Source organism: Zalophus californianus, chromosome 2, assembly GCF_009762305.2.
Source record: "Zalophus californianus isolate mZalCal1 chromosome 2, mZalCal1.pri.v2, whole genome shotgun sequence".
In the NCBI taxonomy this organism is placed as follows: Eukaryota; Metazoa; Chordata; class Mammalia; order Carnivora; family Otariidae; genus Zalophus; species Zalophus californianus.
The window spans coordinates 97,752,377-97,764,951 of NC_045596.1; positions in this window are offsets into that span (position 1 = coordinate 97,752,377).

Consider the following 12,575-nt stretch of genomic DNA (forward strand, 5'->3'; position numbering starts at 1 on the left):
GCCAGTTTGTTCCTCTGAAAAGAGGTAGCCAACCTTTTCAGAGTACAACATACTTCAGGTACTTCCCAAGAACCAGATGTGCACCAGGTAGTGCAGAAATGAGAGAAGTTTCTTCCAAATAAAACTGCCAGCACAGAAGCGCAAACAGTCTCCACCAGGGACGATCTGCTTAGAGTCACTGCTGGAAAAGCAGGAGCCAAGGAGGGAGCAAAAAGTCAGAGAAACAGTATACACAGAAGAGATATCACAGGATTTATAGTCAGAAAGTTTCCCAGAAGAGTCTCCAAAGAATCCATGAAAGATCAGTTAGAAGTATCATCTTGGTCTAGAGAGAATGATGGCAGTTTACAACTCATCCCAGTAAAATAAGAACATTCTTCCCTCCCTTTCCTTTTCCTCCTCCATTCCAAACCCAGAAGATTAGAAACAGCAGCTTGCAAATGGGAAAGTTGCCTAGAGATAAAGAGAAAAGAAACCCACCTTATATTTTCCTAAGGAGGACAAAAAGCCTACAGGTCTTACCTTTGACATGAGCTGGACATTCTATTTTTTTAAATCAAAGCTGGGTTTTATAATGTAAAGAAAGCATTGTACTTCCTTTCTTTCTTTTTTTTTAAGATTTTATTTATTTATTTGACAGAGAGAGAAACAGCGAGAGAAGGAACACAAACAGGGGGAGTGGGAGAGGAAGAAACAGGCTTCCTGCCGAGCAGGGAGCCCGATGTGGGGCTCGATCCCAGGACCCTGGGACCATGACCTGAGCCAAAGGCAGACGCTTTATTACTGAGACTCCCAGGCGCCCCTAGCATTCTACTTTCTATTGCCTAAGGAAACATGGAACATGTTACGGTTGAATTGTGTGCCCAAAAAAGTTATGTTGAAGTCCTAACCCCTAGTACTTGTGAATGTGATTTTATTTAGAAGTAGGATCTTTTCAGATGTGTTCAAGTTACAAAGAGGTCACTAGGATGGGCCCTAATCCAATAAGACTAGGTGTCCTTTCCTTATAAGAAGAGGAAAATCCCATGTGAAGACAGAGACATAGGCTCAACGATCATGTGATGACAGAAGCAGAGCCTGGAGTGATGCATCTATAAGCCAGTGAATGCCAAGGATTGTCAGCAAACCACCAGAAGCTAGGAAGAGTTAAGGCAGGATCCCCCTGCAGGTTCCAGAGGGAGTGTGGTCCTGCCAACACCCTGCTTTTGGACTTCTGGCCTCCAGAACTGTAAGACAATAAATTTCTATTGTTCTAAGCCACCTTGTTTGTGGAACTTTGTTATGGCAGCCCTGGGAATTAATACAGCATCTGCCAGAGTTTCAAACCATAACAGAAGTAAAACTTCCCTCACTAAATAAATAAAAGGTCAATGGGAACAAGCTGAAAGTGAAATTAAGAAAACAATTCCACTTACAATAGCATCAAAAAAAGTCAAATATTAGGAATAAATTTACAAAAGCACTACAAGACCAGTATACTAAAAGCTATAAAACATTGTTGAAAAAATTAAAAGATCCAAATAAATGGAAAGAAACCTCAAGTCCTATCACTGGAAGACTTAATATTGTTAAGATTATGATATTCCCCAAATTGATCTACATAACCAATGTAATCCCTATCAAAACCTCAGCTGACTTTTTTTGCAGAAAGTGAAAAACTCATCCTAAAATTCAAATGGAAATGCAAGGGACAGAAAGAGTCAAAACAATCTTGAAAAAGAATAAAGTCGGAGGATTCACACTTCCTGATTTCCAAAGTTACTACAAAGTTACAAAAGTCAAGACAGTGTGGTACTGGCATAAGGATAGACATATATCAATGGAATGGACTTTAAAATCCAGAAATAAACCCTTCCATTTATGGTCAAGTGATTTTAGACAAGGATGCCAATTCAATTCAATGGAGAAAGAATAGTCTTTTCCACAAATTTGGCTGGGACAACTAGATATCCACGTAGAAAAAAGAATGCAGTTGGATTCCCAACCTCTCACTAATCAGTAAAGCTTACTACTGTGTTAGGTAGAACATCCCAACAGTGGGATTTGAAAGCATCTCAAAGGTCAGGCAGAAGAGGGCTTTTCTTTTATAGAGAGGAATAAACAAGGCTAGAACAAACTGAGTATGGGGAAGTGGGATGACCAAAGGTTGGGGGATTAAACAATAGATCTTAGATCAGAGAGTGTTTTACCCTGAGGTTGGACTATTCTCAGGAGGCATCCATGAGGAGGACTGGCTCAGGCTGAGCGTGGGTCAAATTTCAGAGGCCTGAGAGAAGAAGAGAAACTTACCAAACTTTGGTTAACAAGCATTTTGTTTTGATTGATCAGTGGAGATAAAACAGTTGAGTTAATCATTTCTGGAGCAAAGAATGGAAATTTGGAGGGTCTGTATCTGACCTTGTCATAGGTCATTAAGGGGGCATCCAAAAGACTTATCTAAATCATATGGGAATAAATTGTAGTAAGCCATTTCCCACAGTACAAAAAGAGGTAGGGGGTGTATTCCTTATGTTGTTACTGTTTTTCAGGAGCAAGGGTTCAGGTAAAATTCAACACAATCATTATTTATAAACAAAGATTACTGCTTTCAGCAGCCCAGCAAAAGTGAAAGGGATAAAGAAAGAATTGTATAGCATTCTGAGACCCAGAAACCCAATGGGAAGGTATTATAAACAGGGGTCAAGAATGAACAAGTCCTGAGATTAGAATGACTGGAGAATGCAGTCATGTGCTATCCCTAACTCTTAAACAAGTCAGAGAACCCCAAAATCAGTAAAAGGAGAAAATCCAGTTTCAACATATTAGACTCAGTAGAGAAATGCCCACTAAGCATTTGCATATTAAACAGAGAAGAGGCTATCAACCTGATTTTCAGAATTATATCCAGGAGGTAAGGCCACTATTATTACTTGGAGGCCAAAGGACACGTCATCAACCTTGCCAAGGCCATTCATTAGTGCTAACTCTAGGCAGCTCTTACCCCAGGTTGAGTAATAAGGGCGAAAATAAGGAATATAAAAAATACTATAGCATAAGAGCAAGGAACATTGCCCTAAAGATACAGACGAAAATGAAGATCATGTCTACAAAAACGACTTTCTTCAAGAAAAGTATGAAAAAAAGTTTTTTAAAGAACAAAAATGTGTTTGATATTCTTGACATTTTTTTCTTGACATTTTTAAAAGCAAGATAAAATTCAATAAGCTTAGCCTTAAGGATAATATAAGAAAAAAATCATAGATAAAAGTTGGATTTCATGAAAAAGAAGAAAAAGGGAATTTAAAATTCAATGACAATTTAAATGTTCATTGAAGACTGCGAAAATAAAAACACAGCCTAAAATTGAATTGCTAATGAGAAAGACAAAAACACAAAACTCATTCAGAATGCAGAGAGAAAAGACAAGAACAAACATAAGTAAGAAATTATTTTAAGCCAGGAATTACAGATGTCCAAATGGAAGAATAATATTCAGATACTTAATAGAATGAAAGTTTCCCGACTTAAAGAAAATCAGGGGCATCTGGATGGCTCAGTCAGTTAAGGAGCTGCCTTGGGCTCAGGTCATGATCCCAGGGTCCTGGGATCAAGCCCCGCATCGGGCTCCCTGCTCAGTAGAGAACCTGCTTCTCCCTCTTCCTCTGCTGCTCCCCCTGCGTGTGCTCTCTCTCTCTGTCAAATAAATGAATAAAATCAAAAGAAAGAAAGACAGACAGACAGAAAGAAAGAAAGAAATTTTAGTGATACAAGAGGGTAAAACCTGTATCTAACCTAGCAATTTTTTATTTGAACATCAATTTTGTTTTAATCCTGAAATCATCAAAGCAGAGGGAACCAAAAAAAATATGAGAGAAAGAAGAAACAAAATGGAGAATGAGAAAGGGAATAGATGATACAAATGAGAGTGGGTTTTGTTACAGATTTGTTGTTTATGTTTTACAAGAACATAATGTACAGTTACGTGATAACAAACTTGAAAATTCTAATATAATAGACATTTTGGTAGGAAAGAACAAACTGAAATGCATATCTTAAAAGGTTACCTCCAAATAAAATTCCTAATACAGATAGTAATTTAAACAAGCTCTTTTAATTCTGAGTAGCAGAAAGTTTAAAAAAAAATGTAATAACATCTGGAGGCTAGGAAATTAAGGAAAACTGCTCAGTCCACTTGATGCCTGAACTTAATATCACACACATATTCACATGCACCAGTAACAGATGAATTTCATCATAAACACAGTTAATATTTAGGTATGCTTCTTTCACTGCAATTTTTTCCCAGAAGCCCTGAAACCATAAAGCAGAAAATAAAATATGATTGATGTACCCTTTGGCAAAGAGGACAGAATTATCAGAAATAAAGGGGAAAGTTTGGTGTATGCATGTTCATTGCATTCTTATTTAACAATAATCATAAAAATTGGAACCAACCTAAATATCAAACAATTAACATATACTATTTTTTTTTCATTTTTTTGGCAAGAGTACTACTTTTTGTCTTCATTTGTAAGGTTATTATTAGGGAATGTTTCACATGTTTTCTTTTTTTTTTAAGATTTTATTTATTTATTTGACAGAGAGAGACACAGCGAGAGAGGGAACACAAGCAGGGGGAGTGAGAGAGGGAGAAGCAGGCTTCCCGCTGAGCAGGGAGCCCGACGTGGGCCTCAAATCCCAAGACCCTGGGACCATGACCTGAGCCGAAGGCAGACGCTTAACAACTGAGCCACCCAGGCGCCCCATGTTTTCTTTTATCAACATAAAAAAAATCGAATTTCTGAAAGTTTATTATAGGAAGTGAAACATAGTTGGAGTGATATACAGTTATAGATGCTTTATCTACAGCTCACACAGACTCTATGTAGCCTAACTAATCTAGGTGTTCACTGGTTGGGATGTGGGGGAACCGCTCCCCTGTTCCAGTCTTGAACTTCTGATCCGTAAGATACAGGTATTTGATCATGAGCTTTAGCTTTTCTACTTCCTCCAACCTCTGTTTGCTAAGCAACTTTGCTATATTTAATACTAATTAGAAATACAATAATCCAGTCTTGATTAATTGCATGTAATAAGAGCTCTGGGGAGTGAAAATATGTAACTAATAAGCTACAAATTGATCTACGACTTTATGATGCCTGTGCAGATATTTTCATATAGCCACACACAGGACAGCCTGGCCCAAAGCAATGAGGCTCTTGCTATTACCATGCCACGCTTTCCAGCCCTCTGACTGCCCAAAGCTCCCACTGTATTAGCTTTTATGCATGTATCTTAAGTTCAAACTGAAGCTATTTATGTGTCATTCAAATCCATCTCTTTCAACTAAACTTATCCAGCTCTGAAAAGACCAGTAATCTATTATTTAGTACAAGGTGAGATAAAATGTTTGCTGTATTAACTATGTCATTTTAAACAATGACGAGTTCATTTGCTCATAGAATAAATTCCAAAGGGCAAAATTTTAGCCAATAGGTTTGAAGATGTGTGGTCCTTTCTGGCCAAATTCTGGCATGCACAGACACATTATTTTAGTATGATAGACCCTATAAGTTATATGTAGGGGCCAGCGGAGTGCCGTAAAACCCCCTTTGCTGGGCCAGCACACTCACCTCTAGCCACTGAAAGTGCTGCCTCCTAAGGGCTCACAGCTGCATCTTCCCTCAGTGAATTGGCCTTAGCTGATGGGAGCCAAGGAAAGTTATGTCCCCACCTCACCATCCAGCCTCACACACAAACCCACAGCAATGAATAATGATAAGCCACCCTTCTTGCCTTGAGGGAAGGTCTACTTTGTGTTATAGTTTATGCTCCCAAACCCACCCCTCGTGGGCCGGGCCAACTCTGAGCTTTACCTGAGACCATATCCTTACTTAGTTCTCTCCCCTCTATTCTGCTTCACTCACCACCTTAGAAGGTTTTCCTGAACACCACTCCTACAATAAGACACATGTACTTCAGCATAGGGAATATAGTCATTGATATTGCAATAGCATTGTATGGTGACAGATGGGAGCCATACTCCTGGTGAGCACAGCATATTCATATGTTTATAGATAGATTTGTGGAATCACTATGTTGTACACCTGAAGCTAATGTAACACTGTGCATCAACTATATTTCAATTAAAAAACATGTGTACCTGAATCTCCATCGCAAGCTCTGCTTCTAGGGAACCTAACCCAAAACTGTATACTAGCTTTGTTCTGGGATACCTTGACATTTAACTTCATTAATTCCTGAATTGACTCATCCGATAAAAACATCACAACCATTTATCAATGAAAATAAGAAAGAAATGAAAGCAAACTACAGGAAGGGATGGGAGATGCATGTTTCAATTTTGTGACTGCTTTGTTTTTTTCTTTAAATAAATATATCTATTCCTGAGTGATGTAGATGATGCTTCAGGCTAACCCTCAGCTCAGTATTATTCATAACCTTCATGGTTTTTTTGGGTTTTGGGTTTTTTCACGAATCACCTCCATCCAGAAGCCTATTCTAATTACTAAGCTGAATGTATACATATTTTTTACAGTATTTGTCTGAGAACATAGATCTATGATTTTGCTGGATCACTTCTCTAAATTAGTTGGTAAATTTCATGTTTTTATACATTTAAAAGACTGCACAAATCCACTACATATTCTTATTGAAATGTAATCTTTGCTTTCACACCAGTGAAAACAGGGCCACGGTGTGTATTCATAATCAACTGGGGAGAAAAACCTCAAACATTTATATTTAGACTAGAAATGCATGTGCAAGCTTCAATATTTTCAGAGAAATTTTCCTCTGTTTTCAGCTTCTTTGTTAATGAGCAAATAAAGCATCCTGTCACCCAAAATATAAAGGTAAGGGATCTGAAAGCAAGACGTGCTGCGTGAGCACTTTTCCTCGCAAAGCCAGAGTCGAATCTACAGAGAAGAAAGGAGGCTTGTAATGAGACATAAGTAGTTGTGAGAAAAGACATCACAGGCAGTTTCCTGACAGAAAGACTGAGATTTAATCACCCGAAGCTGCTTTTGCAGCCGCTGCCGAGGCGGGTTAGCTTCACCATGAGGGAGCGGGATGCCTGTCAAGTCTGCAGTAAAGCAAACGGAATTGCTGCCAACATGCTGCCTACGGACAACAGATGATCCTCAGACGCCATTTATTTTACTTCTGCACATTTTGATCTTGTGTTGTGTTATCTATAGAAAATACCGAGTCTGTATATCACTACAAAGGGACATTGAGGGAGAAAAGATTGTTATTAAACCTTTGAAAAGGGGGGTGGGGGGAGAAGAAAAGCTTCTTTGGAGTTTAAACTATTCCACAGAATCCTACTGCTTAGCAGATCAGAGGTTCATTTGAATCATAACTTCAAAAGCTATTACGTTGTAGAGGCACATAATTAAAATTTTTGATTTTGAAAGAGGGGTGGGATAATGAGCCTACACATCTTGTGTATTCTATAGTTCCATATGTAGGGGAGTCCCTTAAGCTAGCCAAGCCACCCATACTGCTTACGTGACCTTGGGTGACTCCACCTCTGGGAGAGCGTGTGGAGAGTGGAATTAAAACAGGTACCTCAGAGCATAATAGAGGAGCAAATAAGATATTGTACGTAAAGACCCTAGACAGATTAGCCCCCTTCCATTCCATGGAGCAAGAGTAAATTCCCAGATCATCAGATCTTACATTCTGTATCGCCTTCCAATTCACTGTTATCATCATAATTGTTCAATAAATATGTTATTAAAATAATGTGTAAAATAAAAATAATGACCGTATGCCCTTAATGCTCACCCTTACTGAGAGAATTTGAGGCTACATGGATAACTGGAAGAAGACAAGAGAGAAACACTATCACAGTATTGGGAAAAGGGATAATTAATTATAGAATTTCCATTAATTTCAGAAGTTATTTGTCTTGATATATTATTGTGCCTACAGGAATAGAAATACATGAAATTTGAGGCATTCAAATAATTGTTACAGAAGTTACTTCTTCAGCCCTCATAAAATTATAAAAATAAAATCATGAACATAATAGCTACCAAGTACTGAGCTGACACTCTTCTCTCTAGAAATACTTGTAGTGGGTTGAATTGTGCCCCCACCCCACCTAAAAGATATGTCTACCTGGAATCTCTGAATGTGACCTTACTTGAAAAAAGTGTCTTTGCTGATATAATTAAGGACTTCGCATCATCCTGGATTAAGGAGGGCCTAAATACAATGACAGGTGTCTTTATGAATGATGCAGCCACCAGAAACTAGAAGAGACGCGGAGGGATCCTCTCCTAGAGTCTCTCCAGAGCGAGTGTGGCCCTGCCGACACCTTGATTTTGGAATTCTGTCCTCCAGAACTGTGAGAGAATAAATTTTCATTTTTTTAAGCCACCACATCTGTGGTAATTTGTCGACAACCCTAGGACACTAATATGGTACTTTAGTATTCTCATGATAACTATAAACAGCTGTATTGTCCCATTTTCTATACTAAGAAACTGTGATTCAGAAAGGAAAGTAACTGATTGAAGGTCACTGAGATATCAAGTGACTGAGCCAGAATTTGCGCTGTCCAGTTTTAAGGCTTTTTATTTTTTAAGTTAAATTTAAACTTTTTTAAAATCTCCCTTCCCCTGGGTGTTATATGCAACTAATGAGTCATTGAACACTACATCAAAAACTAATGGTGTACTGTATGGTGGCTAACTGAACATAATAAGAAAATAAATAAATGAACAAAACCATAAAAAAAAAGAAAGAACACTCCCTTCCTTCTTCTCACTCCATAGGAGGAGCTATCTCTCTTTGACTTTTTTCTTACCATTTGCTTACCATTTCTTGGCAAAATTGTTTATCCTAAGCATGAATGAAGTCCTCAGATTGCTAGTTCATATTGTTTGATGTCAAGAAGCTCCTGAAGTGGTTTGAGGAGGAAAGAAAAATTGAATATCTGCTTAGCTAATGAGAAAACTCCAAAAGGTCATTCTTTTTTTTTTTTTGGCAGTTAATACGAATTTTATTTTTTCCCTTTTTTTATTTATTGTTTTATTTATTATTTATTTTTATTTATTAACATATAATGTATTATTTGTTTCAGAGGTACAGGTCTGTGATTCAACAGTCTTACACAATTCACAGCGCTCACCATAGCACATACCCTCCCCAATGTCCATCACCCAGCCACCCCATCCCTCCCACCCCTGTCCCCTCCAGCAACCCTCAGTTTGTTTCCTGAGATTAAGAGTCTCTTATGGTTTATCTCCCTCTCTGGTTTTGTCTTGTTTCAAAAGGTCATTCCTAATGTTGGCATGGCATCTCGGAGTCGGAAGAGATGTTGCTGTCTGACTCTCTATGGTTAGTGCTGAAATTTAGTAGCATCATTAAACCTTTTACCTCTTATTTATTCAGAGTTTCTGAAAGGAGCCTCTGGGTTCCTAGATGATCATTCCTAAGCATCTAGGGGTTGCCAGATCATCTTTGAGACAATTCTGACTGGCCCCAGTAGGAACAAGCTGTTATGTAAAAATAGCGACTGCCAGGGGATTTTCCCAAGACAAAAATCAGACCTGCCAATCACCTCCAGCCCCCAGCACCAAAGTCCACTTCCACGAGATCAATTGTCACAGACTATTTACAAAGATGAGTCTGCAAATGTCCTCAATATTATATTCTCTTCCTTTTTCTTCACATCTGTTTTTTAACAGCTTTCTTGAGGTATAATTTACATACAATAAAATTAACCCCCTTTAAGTCTACATTTCATACATACTGGCAATGTCCACACTCAGGTAACCACCACTACAGCCAAAATATAGGACATTTTCTTCACCACAAAAGTTTCCTCATGGCCTTCTGAGGTCAATCCTTCCTCCCCATGCCCACCCTCAGACATTCATCATCTGCTTCTTGCCCCTATATGTTTATCTTTTCTAGAACTTCATTTAAATAGAACCATAGGTTATATAGTTTTTTTGTTTGTTTGTTTCTGATTTCTTTCACTAAGATAGTGTTTTTCAAATTCATTCAAACTGCAAAATGATTTTTGCATTGCTCAGTAGTTCATTCTTACTTATGGCTAAATTTCCATTGTATGGATGTACCAAAATTTGTTTATCCATTTGCCAGTTGATGAGCATTTGGACTGTTTTCAGTTGGGGATATTATGAATAATCTTATCTCATATCTAATTCTATTTGTTTATCTTACTTTTCTCTCTTATCTTCCTTTCTCTGTCTTCAAGACTGTTTTTTTCCTTTCCTATCCCAAACAGCACTAACAAAATAAAGTTTGAGAGGTCTGTGGAAGTGGTTCTAAAAGTGGTTGTCACTCAGGAGATTTGTGACAATACCTAGAAACATTTTTGCTTGGCAAACTTGAAGCGGGGCGGGGGGGGCTGCTATTAGCATCTGTGTAGTGTAGAACCCAGGGATGCTGTTCTACATCCTGTAATGCACAGGATAGCACCCCACAACAAAGAAGTATCCAAGCCAAATGTCAATAGTGCCAAGATTGAGAAACAAAGGTCTGTATCTGTCTGTCTATCTATCTATCATCTATCTATCTTTATATGAATGATCTTATAAAGAAGGACTTTCCATGAAAACTATTAGTTGGTAGAATTTTAAATAAAAATGTCTTCCATCTTTTTTTTTTTTTTGAGAGAGGGAGAGCACATGCACAGGCCAGTATATGTGGGGGGTGGGGTGCAGAGGCAGAGAGAAAATCTCAAGCATCTCCATGTCTAGCGCAGAGCCCAATTCGGGGCTTGATCTCACAACCCTGAGATCATGACCTGAGCCAAAAACCAAGAGTTGGACATTTGGGGCACCTGGGTGGCTCAGTCAGTTAAATGTCTGCCTTCGGCTCAGGTCATGATCCCAGGGTCCTGGGACCAAGCTTTGCATCCAGCTCCCTGCTTGGCGGAGAGCCTGCTTCTCCCTCTCCCTCTGTCTGCCGCTCCCCCTGCTTGCGCGCTCTCTCTCTCTCTGTCAAATGAATAAATAAAATCTTAAAAAAAAAAAAAAAGAGTTGGATGCTTAACCGACTGAGTCACCCAGGCGCCCCTGTCTTTCGTCTTTCTAAGGAAAAAACCCTGGAATTCAAGGAGTAACTTTTCATTTTTACATAAAAGCTTTAGAACAGGAAGTGACTCTATTTCCAGTAACAATATACAAAACAATACCTGAATCACTGGACAGATTAGTTTTTCTGTTCTGGAAACCAAGCACCAAAATCACTTAGCTCCCAGGTGGAATCTTTAGTTAGTTAAAAGGTAAATGAGCATCTGATCAGATAGAAGCTTGTAAGTCAAACAGCAAGTGCGTTAGGACTTGGAACGGGGCGGGGGGGGGCGGGGGGATGGCTATTTTGTCACAGACTCCACCAACTATAAAGGTTAACAGTGTTACACTGTTTTCTTCCCTTCTCCAGAGTCTACTCAAATATTCTTAAGTCCTTCTATATCAGATACTTCTAGCTTCTAGCTTCAGTATCTCACCAGTTTGCAGCCCCAGCAAAATGAAGACAAGCATATGAAATAATCCTCAGCTTAAAGAAGTGACCACTTAAAACAATGACTGAATCATACTTTAGGATAAGCGTATTTTGGGAACAAGTTCTGGGAGTATGAAATCTTATCTGAATCTGGCACAAAACTTAATTTACTCAGAAGTGTCGTTAGTCTTCAAACTTTTTATATAATTTCTGCAAAGAGCATGGATTTGAAGCCAGGCAGATTTGAATTTTATTCAAAACTCCAGTACTTGGATTTTATACAAACAAGGCCAAATCTTTCAACCTCTCTCATCTTCATCTATAAAATGGAGAAAACTACAGCTAATTTAGAATTTGTGTAAGGTTTAAATAATATATTGTATATACAGAGCCTGGCACATAGTGTGCCTCTCACAAATGTTGATTTCCTTGTTGCTTTCAACTGTCAATTTCAAACTAAATGTTTTAAAAAAGAAAATCTATCATTCTCTTCAAAAAACAATAAATATTAAGATTTATTTAATATTTAAATGTTATGTATGCAACGTGCACAATGGAGTATATTCATGAAATATAAGAGTTAGACTGGTAAATAGTACAAGAGAAACTCTCACGAGGCATGCTGATAGAACTAAATAATTTGTGGAAGAAAGAAGTCACAAGATCAAACCATCTTAACCTAACTGAAGTTATGCATATTTTTGAAAATAACTGATTTGTGATAGTAAACTAATTCATCAGTCCCTTATTACTGAATGTGTTCATAATTCATAATGTATACTTCACCCAAAATGAATTACCAAAAAAACTTGAATTAACCAAGGTGTTTGAAAGGCAAATATACCATCTCTTTTTTTTTTATGAATTAGTCTCTTGTCTCACCATATATGTATATATATATATATAAAATTTAGGTTTATATGTCTCTTCTAAGTCATAGGACCATTTGAGACACATTTTACTTGTAAGATGTTATAGAAAACAAAATTATAATTTTCTAATTTAGAATGCAAATTCCTACTTTCAGAGGAAGTAGAATACTTCTGCATCTGTTTGCTAACTCTTCACATTAAAAAAAAAAAAGA